The sequence below is a fragment of the Somniosus microcephalus genome, chromosome 11 (assembly GCF_052327205.1).
Source record: "Somniosus microcephalus isolate GS21.2 chromosome 11, FLI_Smic_1.0, whole genome shotgun sequence".
NCBI lineage: Eukaryota > Metazoa > Chordata > Chondrichthyes > Squaliformes > Somniosidae > Somniosus > Somniosus microcephalus.
Genome location: NC_140997.1, coordinates 234,070,993 through 234,085,147, shown reverse-complemented (window position 1 = coordinate 234,085,147; position 14,155 = coordinate 234,070,993).

Here is a 14,155-nt window from a genome sequence, read left to right as displayed (position 1 = left end):
CATTGGCGATGAGGATAACGGACAGAATCTTTTTAAAAAGGTAGATGCCCAAGTTTTAGTTAGCTACAACAGCTCCCTCTGCAGTGTCCCATCAACACTCCCAGGGCAGGTACAGCACGGGTTAGATACAGAGTAGGTTTCGCGCGCTTCTCCTGCGCTGCTGCCAACGCCGCTCTCGGCGGTCCTCGTGGCAATGGCGGCGCCTCGCGGTTTTCTGCGCGTCTCTCTCTCCCTCTCTCCGACGCTGCTCGGCCCCTGAACACCGGCTGCGCCCTGTGCGCTCTGCCCTCTTTCTCTCTCCCCTGTCGACGCTGCTCGGCCCTTTGCTGTGCCGCTCGGTTGGGCTCTAGCCCGCCGCTGTCCGGGAAGGGCCTGCGCACTAACTGTTGCCAGCCCATTTCGCTGGACCACCTTGACTGGAAAGCCAAGCCTGGCTCTCGACAGCCTCCCCCGCAATTCTCGAGCCTCTGCTGGATGACTGGGCGGTTGCCCGTGGTCGATGCCCGAGTCTCCAGCCTTGACCTCCAATCCACTGATCTCCAGGAACGAATCCCCGGGAGGTGATGCAGAGTTGCAGGTAGGTTTGAACTTGCCTCGTCGCCAATGTTGTGTCTGGTTATAATAAGACACAGACTGCAGGAGAAACGGTACAAAAGGTATTTACTCAACGTGGCTCACAGTGGAACTGCCTGTACAGATTACTACTCAGTGCTATATACAGGTGTGGTCACTGCCGGTACTACAGTATACATGAGCTGTAAAACGTAGTTCCCCCCCTTAAAGGTATATACATTACAACATACTTCTTTGATTCATCATCCAGTGTAATCTGCATGTAGGCATGACTCATATCCAACTTTGTGAATTTCTTTCCTCCAGCCAGGTTTGCAAAGAGATCCTCTGTTTTGGGAATCGGATACTGCTCTAGTTTGGACACTCGATTGACTGTCAATTTATAGTCTCCACAGAGTCTTACCGAATTGTCCGGTTTTAAAACAGGTACTATGGGAGCTGCCCATTCCGAACATTTCACCGGCTCCAGTATGTTCTCTCTCAATAGACGGTCAAGCTCAGCCTCTACCTTTGGCTTCATGGCATAGCACAGGTCGTTGTTTAAAAAACCTTGGCGGTGCCTCCTTGTCTACATAAATCTTAGCTGGGGGGCCATTAAATGTGCCAAGTTCCTCCTTGAACACATTCTCGTGTTCACTCAACACTTCTTGCAAAGTCAACTGGTTGCCCGCATCTATTTGATGTACTGCTCCCCAGTCTAATTTAAGTTCTTTTATCCAGCCCCGACCTAACAGGTTTGGTCCGGTACCCGATACTATAACTACAGGTAGCTGTTCCACTGTGTCACTGTGTTGCACAGTTACCTTAGCTGTACCTAATGTCGCTACTCGTTCACCTGTATATGTTTTAAGATGCAGGGAGCAAGGCTTTAACTGTGGAACTTTTGCACGGTTCCACAATTTTGAGTACTCTGCCTTGTTCATTATGGTCACGCCGCACCCTGTATTCACTTCAAAGTTCACCTTAGAGTCATTTACTGTCAGTTGCAATGTGATAGGAGCCACTTTTGGAATGTTCTCTAACATGCTATACATTATGAACATGTCCTCTTCTTCCTCAGCTTCTCCGCTGATGTGGTGTGCTCCATGTTTTTTCACTTCTCTCCCTTGGTTTTGCTGTCCTCCCCCTTTTGGTTTGGATTCCTCCACAGGTGATTTTGCCCTGCAAGCTCATTTTATGTGTCCTTGTTTCCCACACTTGTAGCACTTTTCCTCCAGAAACCGGCATTCACTCGCCAGGTGATCGCCCTTGCATCTATAACATGCCTTCACATGTTCACGTTGTGGTTTCTGACACATGTTCAACTTGTGCACAACAACCTGACCTGCAACTTGCGTAGCATTAGCCCTGTCTGAACCCTGTATTTCTTTTACATCTCGGTTCGCTGTCTCTATGGCTTGAGCAAGTTCCAATGCTTTTTCATAAGTAAGCCCAGTCTCGGATAATAATCTGCGCTGCATTCGGTCGTCCATAATTCCGCAAACTAGCCTATCTCGCAGCATTTCCTTCAGGTTATTCCCATAATTGCAATCTTGTGCTAATTTATGCAACACCGCTACATAGTCCATTACGCTCTCTTCCTCTTTCCTGTTCCTTGAATTAAACTTGAACCGCTGTACAATCTCACTAGGCTTAGGGTTGAAATGTTCTTTTAACAAAACCACTAATTCAACAAATGATTTGTCTCCAGGCTTTTCAGGACTGAGCAGATTCTTCATCAAACTGTAGGTTTGGCTTCCCACTGAACTAAGCAGAATGGCTTTCCTTTTTCCGGCATCATTTATTTCATTTGCTTCGAAAAAATAACCCAACACTTCACAGTATTCCTCCCAGGTTTGTGCTTGACTATCAAAAGCGGAAACCATTCCTACCGTGGAAGCCATGCTCTCTTCCAACTGGTAGCTAACTGCAGCTCGTGATTTTGTTGTTTAAACGTCCTGGCAGACTTCTCTTCTTTATCCAGGGGCCTGTTTTACCTCGTCGCCAAATGTGATAAATCCATGTAGTGAGACAAGGACTCGAAGAGGCGATATCGTAGAATTAGCACGAGTACTTTATTAACAAACAGAGTAACAAACATCATGCCTGCATCCTGGCATTTCACCTTTGCTCACCTTGACAGGAAGCAAACCTCTGACCTTAACAGGAAGCAAACCTCTGACCTTAGCAGCAGCATTGGCTACAGCACCACCTGGTGGATAACCTTAATCATAACATCCCAGATTACTATTTTAGCACATGAAGGACACTTGGGAATAGTTGGAACAAAGCAACATCTCAGAACCAAGGTTTGGTGGCCTGGCATGGACAAGGCAGCTGAAAAACACTGTAAAGCGTGCCACGGCTGTCAGATAGTAGCCAGACCCGACCCACCTGAACCATTGAGACCAACACCATTACCAGAGGGCCCCTGGCAGGATGTAGCTATAGACTTACTGGGACCCTTGCCATCCAACCACTCCATTCTTGTGGTAGTTGATTATTATAGTCGCTACGATGAATACGGCATCATGACCTCCACAACAACAGAGAAGGTTATTGATAGTTTAGAGTCAATCTTCAGCCGTCATGGTTTGCCAATCAGCTGCAAATCTGATAATGGTCCCCAATTCAGATCTGAATTATTCAAAGAATACTGTGAAAACAACGGGACCAAACACCTGAAAACGATAGCAAAATGGGCTCAGGCTAACGGAGAAGCCGAGCGCCAGAATGCATCGCTGATGAAGAGAATAAGAATTGCTCAGTAAGAAGGACGAGATTGGAAACGTGAACTTAGAAAATATGTGACTGTGTACAGGAGCATTGACCATGCCACGACAGGAAAGAGCCCGGCAGAGCTGCTCTTTAAACGGAAAACGAGAGGAAAGCTGCCAGACATCACAGAGTCGCGCGCAGACATGGAAGTACGTGACCGGGACGCAGAACAAAAAGGGAAGTCCAAACTGTACGCAGATGAACAGCGGAGAACACAGTACTCAGAGGTGGAAGTTGGCGACACGGTGCTGGTACGGCAGGACAAAGTGGACAAGTTCACCACTCCTTTTAATGCCACACCGCACAAAGTTTTGAGTAAAACAGGGAGTCAAGTAGTAGTGGAATCTCCAGAAGGAGTGCGCTACTCGAGTACCACGACATTTGTGAAGAAATACAGAACCAATGGACCAAAGGAGACATTCCATGAGCAGGAGGAAACACAAGGGACTGAGGACAATATAGTAGACCCTGACACACATACCACTGTGACACAGGCAATACCCACTGACACCAACATGTCAGACATACCCAGTACAGCCAGACCACAAAGGGTTAAAAGAAAACCCCAAAGACTGTCTGATTATGTCACAACATAAACTGTGCGAGAACTGCATGGGTGATGTTAAATGTTTAAACCTGGGAATTATTTAGTTGTGCGGTAAGACACAAGTTTGTAAAAGGTTTATAAACCAAATAAGTTATGCAGTGTTATTGTAAGCAACTGTTTGTAAACTGCAAGTTTGTTTCCAAGGAAAAGGGGGATGTCGTGTATTGATTGCGAGTTTGACACCAGTCAATATGGTAATGTAATGTGCAATGCATTATGGGAATTACCCGGGAAAGCTGCAGTCGGCCATTTTAGGGAATAAAGTAAAGATCACAGTTAGAAGCCTGTCTGCCTGACTCTGATTTAATTCGACGTATCTACATGCTTGATTGAACGTATTAAAGCATACATACAACATTGGCGATGAGGATAACGGACAGAATCTTTTTAAAAAGGTAGATGCCCAAGTTTTAGTTAGCTACAACAGCTCCCTCTGCAGTGTCCCATCAACACTCCCAGGGCAGGTACAGCACGGGTTAGATACAGAGTAAAGCTCCCTCTACACTGTCTCATCAAACACTCCCAGGGCAGGTACAGCATTGTTTAGATACAGAGTAAAGCTCCCTCTACATTGTCCCATCAAATACTCCGAGGGCAGGTACAGCATGGGTTAGATACAGAGTAAAGCTCCATCTACACTGTCCCATCAAACACTCACAGGGCAGGTACAGCATGTGTTAGATACAGAGTAAAGCTCCCTCTACACTGTCCCATCAAACACTCCCTGGGCAGGTACAGCTCAGGTAAGATAGAGAGTAAAGCTCCCTCTACACAGTCCCATCAAACACTCCCAGGGCAGGTACAGCACGGGTTAGGTACAGAGTAAAGCTCCCTCTACACTGTCCCATCAAACACTCCCAGGGCAGGTACAGCACGGGTTAGATACAGAGTAAAGCTCCCTCTACACTGTCCCATCAAACACTCCCAGGGCAGGTACAGCACAGGTTAGATACAGAGTAAAGCTCCCTCTACACTGTCCCATCAAACACTCCCAGGGCAGGTACAGCATGGGTTAGATACAGAGTAAAGCACCCTCTACACTGTCCCATCAAACACTCGCAGGGTAGGGACAGCATGGGTTAGATACAGAGTAAAGCTCCCTCTGCACAGTCCCATCAAACACTACCTGGGCAGGTACAGCTCAGGTTAGATACAGAGTAAAGCTCCCTCTACACTGTCCCATCAAACACTCCCTCGGCAGGTACAGCACGGGTTAGATACAGAGTAAAGCTCCCTCTACACTCTCCCATCAAACACTCCCAGAGTGGGTTCAGCACGGGTTTGGTACAGTGTTAAGCACCCTGTACATGTCCAATGTATCACACCAGGGCATGTACAGCATGGGTTAGGTACAGAGTGAAGCTCCCTCTACACTGTCGCATCAAACACTCCCAGGGCAGGCATAGCACGGGTTAGATACAGAGTAAAGCTCCCTCTGCACTGTCCCATCAAACACTCCCAGGGCAGGTACAGCAGGGGTTAGATACAGAGTAAAGCTCCCTCTACACTGTCCCATCAAACACTCCCAGGGCAGGTAGAGCACGGGTTAGATACAGAGTAAAGCTCCCTCTACACTGTCCCATCAAACATTCCCAGGGCAGGTACAGCACGAGTTAGATATACAGTAAAGCTCCCTCTATACTGCCCCATCAATCACTCCAAGGGCACAGACAGCACGGGTTAGATAGAGTAAAGCTCACTCTAAACTGTCCCATCAAACACTCCCAGGGCAGCTACAGCACGGGTTAAACACAGAGTAAAGCGCCCTCTACACTGTCCCATCAAACACTCCCTGGGCAGGTACAGCACGGGGTTAGATACAGAGTAAAGCTCCCTCTGCACTGTCCCATCAAACATTCCCTGGGCAGGTACAGCACGGGTTAGATACAGAGTAAAGCTCCCTCTACACTGTCCCATCAAACACTCCCAGGGCAGGTACAGCACAGGTTAGATACAGAGTAAAGCTCCCTCTGCACTATCCCATCAAACTCTCCCAGGGTAGGTACAGCACAGGTTAGATACAGAGTAAAGCTCCCTCTACATTTTCCCATCAAACACTCCCAGGGCAGGTACAGCATGGGTTAGATACAGAATAAAGCTCCCTCTACACTGTCCAATCAAACACTCCCAGGGCAGGTACAGCACAGGTTAGATACAGAGTAAAGTTCCCTCTACACTGTCCCATCAAACACTCCCAGGGCAGGTACAGCACGGGTTAGATACAGAGTAAAGCACTCTCTACACTGTCCCATCAAACACTCCCAGGCCAGGTACAGCACGGGTTAGATACAGAGTAAAGCTCCCTCTACACTGTCCCATCAAACACTCGTAGGGTAGGGACAGCATGGGTTAGATACAGAGTAAAGCTCCCTCTGCACAGTCCCATCAAACACTCCCAGGGCAGATACAGCACGGGTTAGTTACAAAGTAATGCTCCCTCTACACTGTCCCATCAAACACTCCCTGGGCAGGTACAGAATGGGTTAGGGACAGAGTAAAGCTCCCTCTACATTTTCCCATCAAACACTCCCAGGGCAGGTACAGCATGGGTTAGATACAGAGTAAAGCTCCCTCTACACTGTCCCATCAAACACTCCCAGGGCAGGTACAGCACAGGTTAGATACAGAGTAAAGCTCCCTCTACACTGTCCCATCAAACACTCCCAGGGCAGGTACAGCACGGGTTAGATACAGAGAAAAGCACCCTCTACACTGTCCCATCAAACACTCCCAGGCCAGGTACAGCACGGGTTAGATACAGAGTAAAGCTCCCTCTACACTGTCCCATCAAACTCTCCCAGGGCAGGCACAGCACAGGTTAGATACAGAGTAAAGCTCCCTCTACATTTTCCCATCAAACACTCCCAGGGCAGGTACAGCATGGGTTAGATACAGAGTAAAGCTCCCTCTACACTGTCCCATCAAACACTCCCAGGGCAGGTACAGCACAGGTTAGATACAGACTAAAGCTCCCTCTACACTGTCCCCATGAAATACTCCCAGGGCAGGTACAGCACAGGTTAGATACAGAGTAAAGCTCCCTCTACATTTTCCCATCAAACACTCCCAGGGCAGGTACAGCATGGGTTAGATACAGAGTAAAGCTCCCTCTGCACAGTTCCATCAAACACTCCCAGGGCAGGGACAGCACGGGTTATATCGAGAGTAAAGCTCCCTCTACACTGTCGCATCAAACAATCTCAGGGCAGGTACAGCACGGGTTAGATACAGAGTAAAGCTCCCTTTACACTGTCCCATCAAACACTCCCAGGGCAGGTAAGGCATGGGTTAGATACAGAGTAAAGGTCCCTCTACACTGTCCCATCAAACACTCCCAGGGCAGGTACAGCACGGGTTATATACAGAGTAAAGCTCTCTCTACACTGTCCCATCAAACACTCCCAGGGCAGGTACAGCACGGGTTAGATACAGAGTAAAGCTCCCTCTACACTGTCCCATCAAACACTCCCAGTGTAGGTACAGCACGGGTTGGAAACAGAGGAAAGCTCTCTCTACACTGTCCCATCAAACACTCACAGGGCAGGCATAGCACGAGTTAGATATACAGTAAAGCTCCCTCTACACTGCCCCATCAAGCACTCCCAGGGCACAGACAGCACGGCTTAGATACAGAGTAAAGCTCCCTCTACACTGTCCCATCAAACACTCCCTGGGCAGATACAGCACGGGTTATATACAGAGTAATCCTCCCTCTACACTGTCCCATCAAACACTCCCTGGGCAGGTACAGCACAGGTTAGATACAGAGTAAAGCTCCCTCTACCCTGTCCCCATGAAAGACTCCCAGGGCAGGTACAGCACAGGTTAGATACAGAGTAAAGCTCCCTCTGCACTGTCCCATCAAACACTCCCAGGGCAGGTACAGCACGGGTTAGATACAGAGTAAAGCTCCCTCTACACTGTCCCATCAAACACTCCCAAAGCAGGTACAGCTTGGGTTAGAGACAGAGTAAAGCTCCCTCTACACTGTCCCATCAAACACTCCCAGGGCAGGTACAGCACGGGTTAGATACAGAGTAAAGCTCCCTCTACACTGTCCCATCAAACACTCCCAGGGCAGGTACAGCACGGGTTATATACAGAGTAAAGCTCTCTCTACACTGTCCCATCAAACACTCCCAGGGCAGGTACAGCACGGTTAGATACAGAGTAAAGCTCCTTCTACACTGTCCCATCAAACACTCCCAGGGCAGGTACAGCATGGATTAGATACAGAGTAAAACTCCCTCTACACTGCCCCATCAAACACTCCCAGGGCAGGTACAGCACGGCTTAGATACAGAGTAAAGCTCCATCTACACTGTCCCATCAAACACTCCCAGAGTAGGTACAGCATAGGTTAGATACAGAGTAAAGCTCCCTCTACACTGTCCCATCAAACACTCCCTGGGCAGATACAGCACGGGTTAGATACAGAGTAAAGCTCCCTCTACACTCTCCCATCAAACACTCCCAGAGTGGGTTCAGCACGGGTTTGGTACAGTGTTAAGCACCCTGTACATGTCCAATGTATCACACCAGGGCATGTGCAGCATGGGTTAGGTACAGAGTGAAGCTCCCTCTACACTGTCGCATCAAACACTCCCAGGGCAGGCATAGCACGGGTTAGATACAGAGTAAAGCTCCCTCTGCACTGTCCCATCAAACACTCCCAGGGCAGGTACAGCAGGGGTTAGATACAGAGTAAAGCTCCCTCTACACTGTCCAATCAAACACTCCCAGGGCAGGTACAGCACAGGTTAGATACAGAGTAAAGCTCCCTCTACACTGTCCCATCAAACACTCCCAGGGCAGGTACAGCACGGGTTAGATACAGAGTAAAGCACTCTCTACACTGTCCCATCAAACACTCCCAGGCCAGGTACAGCACGGGTTAGATACAGAGTAAAGCTCCCTCTACACTGTCCCATCAAACACTCGTAGGGTAGGGACAGCATGGGTTAGATACAGAGTAAAGCTCCCTCTGCACAGTCCCATCAAACACTCCCAGGGCAGATACAGCATGGGTTAGTTACAAAGTAATGCTCCCTCTACACTGTCCCATCAAACACTCCCTGGGCAGGTACAGAATGGGTTAGGGACAGAGTAAAGCTCCCTCTACATTTTCCCATCAAACACTCCCAGGGCAGGTACAGCATGGGTTAGATACAGAGTAAAGCTCCCTCTACACTGTCCCATCAAACACTCCCAGGGCAGGTACAGCACAGGTTAGATACAGAGTAAAGCTTCCTCCACACTGTCCCATCAAACACTCCCAGGGCAGGTACAGCACGGGTTAGATACAGAGTAAAGCTCCCTCTACACTGTCCCATCAAACTCTCCCAGGGCAGGCACAGCACAGGTTAGATACAGAGTAAAGCTCCCTCTACATTTTCCCATCAAACACTCCCAGGGCAGGTACAGCATGGGTTAGATACAGAGTAAAGCTCCCTCTACACTGTCCCATCAAACACTCCCAGGGCAGGTACAGCACAGGTTAGATACAGACTAAAGCTCCCTCTACACTGTCCCCATGAAATACTCCCAGGGCAGGTACAGCATAGGTTAGATACAGAGTAAAGCTCCCTCTACATTTTCCCATCAAACACTCCCAGGGCAGGTACAGCATGGGTTAGATACAGAGTAAAACTCCCTCTGCACAGTTCCATCAAACACTCCGAGGGCAGGTACAGCACGGGTTATATACAGAGTAAAGCTCCCTCTGCACTGTCCCATCAAACACTCCCAGGGCAGGTACAGCACGGGTTATATACAGAGTAAAGCTCCCTCTACACTGTCGCATCAAACAATCTCAGGGCAGGTACAGCACGGGTTAGATACAGAGTAAAGCTCCCTTTACACTGTCCCATCAAACACTCCCAGGGCAGGTAAGGCATGGGTTAGATACAGAGTAAATGTCCCTCTACACTGTCCCATCAAACACTCCCAGGGCAGGTACAGCACGGGTTATATACAGAGTAAAGCTCTCTCTACACTGTCCCATCAAACACTCCCAGGGCAGGTACAGCACGGGTTAGATACAGAGTAAAGCTCCCTCTACACTGTCCCATCAAACACTCCCAGGGCAGGTACAGCATGGGTTAGATACAGAGTAAAACTCCCTCTACACTGTCGCATCAAACACTCCCAGGGCAGGTAAGGCATGGGTTAGATACAGAGTAAAGGTCCCTCTACACTGTCCCATCAAACACTCCCAGGGCAGGTACAGCACGGGTTATATACAGAGTAAAGCTCTCTCTACACTGTCCCATCAAACACTCCCAGTGTAGGTACAGCACGGGTTGGAAACAGAGGAAAGCTCTCTCTACACTGTCCCATCAAACACTCCCAGGGCAGGCATAGCACGAGTTAGATATACAGTAAAGCTCCCTCGACACTGCCCCATCAAGCACTCCCAGGGCACAGACAGCACGGCTTAGATACAGAGTAAAGCTCCCTCTACACTGTCCCATCAAACACTCCCTGGGCAGGTACAGCACAGGTTAGATACAGAGTAAAGCTCCCTCTACCCTGTCCCCATGAAAGACTCCCAGGGCAGGTACAGCACAGGTTAGATACAGAGTAAAGCTCCCTCTGCACTGTCCCATCAAACACTCCCAGGGCAGGTACAGCACGGGTTAGATACAGAATAAAGCTCCCTCTGCACAGTCCCATCAAACACTCCCAGGGCAGATACAGCATGGGTTAGTTACAAAGTAATGCTCCCTCTACACTGTCCCATCAAACACTCCCTGGGCAGGTACAGAATGGGTTAGGGACAGAGTAAAGCTCCCTCTACACTGTCCCATCAAACACTCCCAGGGCAGGTACAGCACAGGTTAGATACAGAGTAAAGCTTCCTCCATACTGTCCCATCAAACACTCCCAGGGCAGGTACAGCACGGGTTAGATACAGAGTAAAGCTCCCTCTACACTGTCCCATCAAACTCTCCCAGGGCAGGCACAGCACAGGTTAGATACAGAGTAAAGCTCCTTCTACATTTTCCCATCAAACACTCCCAGGGCAGGTACAGCATGGGTTAGATACAGAGTAAAGCTCCCTCTACACTGTCCCAACTAACACTCCCAGGGCAGGTACAGCACAGGTTAGATACAGACTAAAGCTCCCTCTACACTGTCCCCATGAAATACTCCCAGGGCAGGTACAGCATAGGTTAGATACAGAGTAAAGCTCCCTCTACATTTTCCCATCAAACACTCCCAGGGCAGGTACAGCATGGGTTAGATACAGAGTAAAGCTCCCTCTGCACAGTTCCATCAAACACTCCGAGGGCAGGTACAGCACGGGTTATATACAGAGTAAAGCTCCCTCTGCACTGTCCCATCAAACACTCCCAGGGCAGGTACAGCACGGGTTATATACAGAGTAAAGCTCCCTCTACACTGTCGCATCAAACAATCTCAGGGCAGGTACAGCACGGGTTAGATACAGAGTAAAGCTCCCTTTACACTGTCCCATCAAACACTCCCAGGGCAGGTAAGGCATGGGTTAGATACAGAGTAAATGTCCCTCTACACTGTCCCATCAAACACTCCCAGGGCAGGTACAGCACGGGTTATATACAGAGTAAAGCTCTCTCTACACTGTCCCATCAAACACTCCCAGGGCAGGTACAGCACGGGTTAGATACAGAGTAAAGCTCCCTCTACACTGTCCCATCAAACACTCCCAGGGCAGGTACAGCATGGGTTAGATACAGAGTAAAACTCCCTCTACACTGTCGCATCAAACACTCCCAGGGCAGGTAAGGCATGGGTTAGATACAGAGTAAAGGTCCCTCTACACTGTCCCATCAAACACTCCCAGGGCAGGTACAGCACGGGTTATATACAGAGTAAAGCTCTCTCTACACTGTCCCATCAAACACTCCCAGGGCAGGTACAGCACGGGTTAGATACAGAGTAAAGCTCCCTCTACACTGTCCCATCAAACACTCCCAGTGTAGGTACAGCACGGGTTGGAAACAGAGGAAAGCTCTCTCTACACTGTCCCATCAAACACTCCCAGGGCAGGCGTAGCACGAGTTAGATATACAGTAAAGCTCCCTCGACACTGCCCCATCAAGCACTCCCAGGGCACAGACAGCACGGCTTAGATACAGAGTAAAGCTCCCTCTACACTGTCCCATCAAACACTCCCTGGGCAGGTACAGCACAGGTTAGATACAGAGTAAAGCTCCCTCTACCCTGTCCCCATGAAAGACTCCCAGGGCAGGTACAGCACAGGTTAGATACAGAGTAAAGCTCCCTCTGCACTGTCCCATCAAACACTCCCAGGGCAGGTACAGCACGGGTTAGATACAGAGTAAAGCTCCCTCTACACTGTCCCATCAAACACTCCCTGGGCAGGTACAGCACAGGTTAGATACAGAGTAAAGCTCCCTCTACCCTGTCCCCATGAAAGACTCCCAGGGCAGGTACAGCACAGGTTAGATACAGAGTAAAGCTCCCTCTGCACTGTCCCATCAAACACTCCCAGGGCAGGTACAGCACGGGTTAGATACAGAATAAAGCTCCCTCTGCACAGTCCCATCAAACACTCCCAGGGCAGATACAGCATGGGTTAGTTACAAAGTAATGCTCCCTCTACACTGTCCCATCAAACACTCCCTGGGCAGGTACAGAATGGGTTAGGGACAGAGTAAAGCTCCCTCTACATTTTCCCATCAAACACTCCCAGGGCAGGTACAGCATGGGTTAGATACAGAGTAAAGCTCCCTCTACACTGTCCCATCAAACACTCCCAGGGCAGGTACAGCACAGGTTAGATACAGAGTAAAGCTTCCTCCATACTGTCCCATCAAACACTCCCAGGGCAGGTACAGCACGGGTTAGATACAGAGTAAAGCTCCCTCTACACTGTCCCATCAAACTCTCCCAGGGCAGGCACAGCACAGGTTAGATACAGAGTAAAGCTCCCTCTACATTTTCCCATCAAACACTCCCAGGGCAGGTACAGCATGGGTTAGATACAGAGTAAAGCTCCCTCTACACTGTCCCATCAAACACTCCCAGGGCAGGTACAGCACAGGTTAGATACAGACTAAAGCTCCCTCTACACTGTCCCCATGAAATACTCCCAGGGCAGGTACAGCATAGGTTAGATACAGAGTAAAGCTCCCTCTACATTTTCCCATCAAACACTCCCAGGGCAGGTACAGCATGGGTTAGATACAGAGTAAAGCTCCCTCTGCACAGTTCCATCAAACACTCCGAGGGCAGGTACAGCACTGGTTATATACAGAGTAAAGCTCCCTCTGCACTGTCCCATCAAACACTCCCAGGGCAGGTACAGCACGGGTTATATACAGAGTAAAGCTCCCTCTACACTGTCGCATCAAACAATCTCAGGGCAGGTACAGCACGGGTTAGATACAGAGTAAAGCTCCCTTTACACTGTCCCATCAAACACTCCCAGGGCAGGTAAGGCATGGGTTAGATACAGAGTAAATGTCCCTCTACACTGTCCCATCAAACACTCCCAGGGCAGGTACAGCACGGGTTATATACAGAGTAAAGCTCTCTCTACACTGTCCCATCAAACACTCCCAGGGCAGGTACAGCACGGGTTAGATACAGAGTAAAGCTCCCTCTACACTGTCCCATCAAACACTCCCAGGGCAGGTACAGCATGGGTTAGATACAGAGTAAAACTCCCTCTACACTGTCGCATCAAACACTCCCAGGGCAGGTAAGGCATGGGTTAGATACAGAGTAAAGGTCCCTCTACACTGTCCCATCAAACACTCCCAGGGCAGGTACAGCACGGGTTATATACAGAGTAAAGCTCTCTCTACACTGTCCCATCAAACACTCCCAGGGCAGGTACAGCACGGGTTAGATACAGAGTAAAGCTCCCTCTACACTGTCCCATCAAACACTCCCAGTGTAGGTACAGCACGGGTTGGAAACAGAGGAAAGCTCTCTCTACACTGTCCCATCAAACACTCCCAGGGCAGGCGTAGCACGAGTTAGATATACAGTAAAGCTCCCTCGACACTGCCCCATCAAGCACTCCCAGGGCACAGACAGCACGGCTTAGATACAGAGTAAAGCTCCCTCTACACTGTCCCATCAAACACTCCCTGGGCAGGTACAGCACAGGTTAGATACAGAGTAAAGCTCCCTCTACCCTGTCCCCATGAAAGACTCCCAGGGCAGGTACAGCACAGGTTAGATACAGAGTAAAGCTCCCTC